The 6,573-nt window shown below is 42.1% G+C and overlaps 1 protein-coding gene across 2 annotated transcripts in view; it reads right to left on the reverse strand.

Annotated features, from left to right (window-relative positions):
* Positions 1 to 6,445, reverse strand: part of NCOA6 (nuclear receptor coactivator 6) — a 47,084-nt gene extending 40,639 nt beyond the window's left edge. Inside the window, exon 1 of one of the 2 annotated variants that reach the window (XM_010564553.1) lies at positions 4,328 to 6,445. The gene's annotated coding sequence lies outside the window, so the exon portion shown is untranslated. Of the gene's footprint in view, positions 1 to 3,161; positions 3,317 to 4,327 lie in introns of those variants that run through there. The other variant, XM_010564554.1, reaches the window with a different exon arrangement.
* Positions 6,446 to 6,573: the final 128 nt, after the last annotated feature.

Consider the following 6,573-nt stretch of genomic DNA (forward strand, 5'->3'; position numbering starts at 1 on the left):
CTCATCAAGTTGCACTCACACCTCTCAGGGTAACAGAAACACAGCAGTAATGCTAATGGCTTCAACGAAAACAAAACACCGCCCCTCAAATCGAGATGATTTATATTAACATCCCAGGGCTGTTTTTCAAGCAAATCTTCTGCTTACACACCAGCCTGCTCATCAGTCGGGAAGGGGACTACCCAAAAACAAACTGGGGAAGCAGAAGAGGGGAGAACACTCAGAAAGATAAAGCAGAAATTTGCTATCTTCTATCTAGACAACAAAGTAAAATTGCTTTAAAAGCCTTAGTATTGTGCCATAGCCTTTGTACTTCTGCCAGCCCAGCAACTTGAAGGGAAGGAACGAGTATTCATATTAAAGCAGCTCCAATATGCTTTGTAGCACTTTTAATAGTCATCTAACACTTTTCAACCTCTGGTATCTTCTTGTATTTCTAAATCAGCATTGTAATTCAAGAAGCAGTATAGTACAATTATAAGACCTGAGTGGCTCTATCATAAGCAGTAACTTTGCTGTTTCTAGCTATAAGCAAACCTGCCTGAATACCACGACCGGATACCAAGCTGACAAGCAAAACCAAAATCTGAAATATGAAATTTTAACATAGTTTATTAAGTCTAAGCCAAACCTAAGAAAGCTTTCCACGTTCTAGAGTGGATATTGCATCACTTTTTTTTTCCCCACCCTTTTTATAAAACGATGTTCCATGGACTACTTTAGATGGCCTAAAATTGAGTCATGTAACAAACTGGCTGGTTATCTCCAAAGCCGTGCTAAGAGTTCACATGAAAGGACAGTCCTTACTTCCAAGGTAAGAATTGTTTTTAAGGCAGCCTCAAACCTGACAGAAGTCAGCCCCCATTCTAACTATCCATGCCTTAGGAAGGCAGGGGTAAGAGTCAACATTTGGCTGAAGGGTGGTGAACTGCAGGGAAAATCATCTGAACTCCTTGGTGCAAGGAACCAAGGGGCTTTTTGCTCCTTCAGTTCTCCCTTCCGAGGGGAAGGGTGACCCTCCCTCACCACAGGTGGAGCGTATGAGATGGTCTGTGGACACCCAACTGCTCCAGAGAAGAGGGGACTGGGAAAGATGGGCTGACCAAGCAAGCTCCTGTAAGAAACTGAGGATGCTCAGCCCGGGCTACAGGAAGAACAATTAACTGCTGATGTCTCCATTCCCATTGTACACACAAGACGATACCAAATTTGGTTAAGGAAAATAACTAATCAATATTGGTTCATCAACTCCAACTTTCATTACAATAAGCTATATGACAGAGACCTTGGAAATGCCAAGAGACTGAACACATAGCTCAGCAGACACAAAGGAATCCGTAAAAACAGCCCCATGAAGCACTCCATCTGCAGAAACAGTTCAGAGCTTATGCTTTCCCAAACGTCAAGGAAACAAAACAAGTAACTCTACAGGAAGGCAGGCTTCATTCACGCATTCTGATACAGAACTACTCGCCACTCACTCCCACAGTCCTCAAGCATAAAACACCTAAACCCAAGTGTTTCCGACAAGGAGAAAACTACAGCTTGTTATAACACATATGACCTTTTGCAGTGGTATCTTGATGTATTTTAACAGCAGGTTTAGTGGAACATTGGTTTGTTAAAGTTTCATGAAGTTTGTTGAAACCGCACAACTCATGCCAAGCTGCAATGGACACGTCTCAACTGAGCCATTAATTTTTATTTCAACAGAATTTGAATGACAAGATCATCAGGGTTGCTTTAAAAAACAAGATGATAACTCCAGAATGAGATTCAACTGCAGTTAAGTTAGCCACATAGAAATTCCCACTTTCGGCAGCTAAGAAACTAACACAAGAGGGCTGCCAGTCTTCTTCCTAAGTCATGAGTTAACTCGGAATCAGCAATTTTCTTGGAAGCTGTAGTCTACACAGTGTAATATTTGATCAGTCAATTCCCATTAGCTGAATTATTAATTTCACATGTTAAGGATATTTCCATTTGGAAGAAATACACTATAGCTTGTAACAGATGGATACTATGACAGAGCTTTGCAGCATGTAACTTTTCAAAAATATGCACCAATGCAACCAGCAAACAAGTAAAATGAGATGCTATTTAAAATCAGATGCATCTTGACAAGAAACTATATTTTATCTTGCCTTCCAAAGACTATGAGAAAACTCATTTTCAAGTAGCAATCTATTAATTGTTTGTGCTGCGACAAGCTTTTTATTTAAAGCTGAATTTAATTTCCACCAAACCTTTCTGGGCTGACATGCCCCACAGATACTCCTTTATCACCAAATTCTCACAGAGCTTCATAAATGCCAATATAACCAGTCCAGGTATTCTTGTAATTACCAGTCCTTAAGTAAGGTTTGACAGAAAACTGCACCTCTTGTTTATTGCAATATTCTTCCTTCTTACATGTGATAAAAAGTCTAGAAGATTTCACTAGTGTTTTTAAAATTCTGAAATGTTATAAAGTATGACAAAAAGATTTAAGCTAAAATGAACAGCTTAAAAGTAATTCCTTTGGTATGAGGCACTCAGTAATAAGGAGACCGTTTTCCTTGACCAAAAAAAAAAAACCAAAAAACCTTCATATAACAGAAGTAGGTATAGGTTTTGTTAAAATCAAGATTGTTCTGTTCCTGATTGTATAAAAACTTGCAGCTTATTTTGTGCTGCTCTGGGCTTTTGGAAAAATCAAATTTCCAAAGTGTTACTTATTGCCATTACTGCTATTAAGAACCACGCCATCACTGGTCAACTTTGCACCTTCTGGTAAAACTAGGATGCAACAGAACTAGACAGCAATGCATATTTGCAGAGATGGGAAGAGTGAGCACCCCAAATAACCCTTAGAAGGACCACTCTCTCATGCTACAACCAAAAGATGAGGCACTATTTCTTGTCCAGTATTATTCTTAACTGAGCCTCAATAAAAAGAACTGGTAGTATTTTTGATTTGGGAGGTTCAGCTCCTACAGCCATAGTCCCAACACTGGAACTGCTAACTTGACTTCTCTGGGAAAGAAATCCATCACAATTGCCAATACAAGCCTTCTATCTCATCTCTCACATGCTCTCCACTCGCTGCTGGGAAAAACGATGTTATTACAGACGCCAAAACATCCAATTGATCAGAAAGAAAGGCAGAAATAACTCCTCACATTTTCCTTGTATCATCCAGCAAGGAAGGAGGCTTCCGAGAGTCCACCTGCACACATGTATGCAGAACAGAGACTTGCATCTAATTCGGTTTCTGCAAGTACTGCCCAGAAACCATGACGAGAAACGCCATCTCATGCCAGCTGCACAGTCTTGGTAGGTCATTTGATTTTTAAAGAATAAAAATTATAAAATTACAAATTATATGCATAGGACTTGGAGAATTTAATAGCATGCATCTTTTAGTGGCAATAACTTGATCATTCCCTTTCATACATCAAACCTAATGCTCAGGCTCCCACATATGCAACTCAGTACAAGCTGTCCCAAATTACTGGTTTACATGACGACAAATTTAGACAAGGCATCATTCATCTCCTGTACTTTTCAATTTTCATACAAATCTCACTCAAACCGCTGTGTAGGGCTATGCTTCAAGACTACTCATTCAAGGTGGAGAAGCAGGCAACTGTCCTCTCAGTTCCAAAAAGACAATGGCTCTCACAAGCTATGGAGTCCCCTGTGCACCTCCTTCCTTCACCTGAGCAAACAAACCGGCTACACCGTGACACGCACTGGTCGCCTTTCTTTTTTCCCAAACACATGAAGAAGGGTTTACTGTGACACAACCTCAAGGCCACAACATATACGTGACAGAATTTATTTCTTGTTTCTATTTTTCATTATGACAATAGCCATTTCTGATGTGCAATTCAGAGTGCAGGCGGGATGCTGTTAACAGCATCAACTAATGACAGAGGACACACTGAATGGAAAATGACCCCCAATGCCCCATGGACTGAGAAAAATCCCAGGCTCCTGGACCTCTGGAAAACTTCCACTACTATCCTTCTGTGTAATCCAAAGCTTAGATGAACTTTCAATTCCAGCAGCATCACTGAAAATACTTTTTTCCTTCCTGCTAATTAGCCAGGACACTAGACAATCTGACTTTCATACACCACTTTGAGCCAAACCTTCAGCTATCAATGTGTAGAAACTAAGGAACACGCTGACTAGGTGGCTGAAACGCTCAGTTATCTGCAATGGGTAGTTCCTGCTGAAGGGCATCAGTGATCCGACCTGGAGGGGACAGCGGAGTTTCTAACAGTGTCAAGACAAAACACAGAACAGTTGTCCTCTGGCTAACAGATGGAAAATATCTCACCTGGAGTCTGACGATGCATCTTCCCTGCCTCAGGTCTGTGTCACCGAGGATTATTTCTCCTTCCACTTCTGCCCCTTAACGTTTCCCAACCCTATGCATTCTCTCCTGTTACGTCTGCTCTAGCCCAGCGTTAAGGAACAAGTTTATGCCTGAACATAGTTTTTACATACACAGGGTTAAGTCTTACTGTTCAATGGTCTACACACTAACAGGCCTTCTGTTCACTCGTATTCTCTCTATGCCACAGCATTTGCATTTCTCAATAGAGACCACATGATTTTGAAACAGACACCACTATCATGCCTTCTGCCCTTCACAGGTACACTAGTGACCTACAAAATTTCACTATTCCCAATGCAATCAAACTGTTACAGCCACATTAACTCTTTGATATCTTCAGTAGCAAGCCCTTTGCCACTGCAAATCTATGAAATTTATTATGTCTGTGTAACTCAGTTGTAACTCCAGCTTCCATCCAAAAGCAATCAATATGGTATTAGAAAATAAAAATATACTGTAAACCTGTTTAACTGTTTAGTTATCAGTTCCAAATATTTAACATCTACTACAAAGGCACGCAATCTTTGACAGGATCATACTTAAACAGAACAAAGAGTGGCATTATGATTGTTCGGCAGAATTTACCTCTACAACCCCATATTTTCAAGTATTCAAGCCACTGAAAAATGAAAACAGTAACACTTAGTTTAGAGATGTACAGGGTGGCCTGGATTTCGCAGGTTTCCCCACACACAGTTGTTTATTTTAAGGAAGCACCTCTTTTTTACTAGAATAGTGTAAAATTACTGTATCAGTTGGAGGGCCTGTTGTAAACAACTCCAAGTCCTATAGAAGAACAGGCTTTCCAGAGAAAATGGCTGGAGAGTGCTGCTGGGAGTTTTTCCAGTCAAAATCCGAAGCCTAACAGAATACCCTTCTGTAGGTTTAAAATATTAAGAAACGTCATCTCTCAACAGATGATCAGGTCTGTGTACAGCCTCCCCCATTTTATTTTTTCTCATAGGAGAGTCAGGATACAGCATTAATGTGAAAAATGGTTTCCTGGTAAAGCCAGTTAACTTTCAAAGGAAGCCACGTGGCTCAGTGAATATTTGAAGAGCGTACAACTGTCTAGCAAACACCTTGATGTCTTGCTGTAGGTAGTGCGTTTAGTCCAGAGGCTCATAGACCTGGCCATTTTGGATACATGCCTTGAGACTTTTGTCTCCCTCTCCACAAGATGCACAGAAAAGCTGGGAATGCTTGCTATAACCAGAAAAGAGCTGCTAAATCCACAAGTTGTGGTTATTACACTTGGCGACCTTTTTTGAAAATGCCAAATTTGCTCTCTGTGGTTGTTTCCTCATATGGGAAATACCAATCCAAACAACCAGCCAGAAAGCCTACAATGCACAATCATTATAAAGATAAATACCAACAAGAGGCATTGTCTTTCATCTAATAAAATTCAATTGAGAAAGGTTTTACTACAGTTGTCAGTCAGGGAATGTGCACAAATGTGCGTGTCCAGAAGCTGAGGGGTTCTGAAGAAACAAAGCTCATAAAGCTACCATTTCCAGTCAGCTTTCAGAACCATGCCGAGGTGAGTGACAGAAAAGCTCTCCACTTCCTGCTCCCCAAGGAAGCCTCAAGGAATCAGAACCCCGGCTTTTCAGAGACGTTCTAAAAGCAGATGAAACTTAGAGAAATGCAGAAATCAAACCCACAGAGTAAGTTAAGAAGCCTTTCTCTGACTATTTTAAAGAGTTACCGAGGGAATTCGAACAAAAGCTTGGGTTCAAAGAAACATCAGCACACCCTCGCTGACATCTCACAAAGACGTCAATGCCCCCATGAGGTCACGGCTGAGAAACTAAAATCAGAAACAACGTCCTAAGTCGAAAAGAAGTTCCCGTGGCTGACAGTACCCCGACTGCTTTCCACGTCTCGCTTGAAATGCATTCCTCCCCGGGAAATAAAGGGCTGCCCTCGGTACGGCCTCACAGAGCCGAGCGACCACCTCCCGGGGCTGGGGCAGCAAATGAGGGCGCAGGGCCGATTTCAGGATTTAACAGGTTGCAGCAAAAGGTGGAGATGTGAGCGTCGGGAGAAACGGGGCCGGTTCAACAGCCAGCCCGGCCGGGGGCAGCTCCAGCCCGGCCGGGGGCAGCTCCAGCCCGGCGGGGCAGGGGCAGGGGCAGGCTGCAGGCCGCGGCCGGGCGGGCTCACCCAGCGCTGGGGCCCCA

Source organism: Haliaeetus leucocephalus, unplaced genomic scaffold (genome assembly GCF_000737465.1).
Source record: "Haliaeetus leucocephalus isolate CR32 unplaced genomic scaffold, Haliaeetus_leucocephalus-4.0 Scaffold182, whole genome shotgun sequence".
Classification (NCBI taxonomy): domain Eukaryota; kingdom Metazoa; phylum Chordata; class Aves; order Accipitriformes; family Accipitridae; genus Haliaeetus; species Haliaeetus leucocephalus.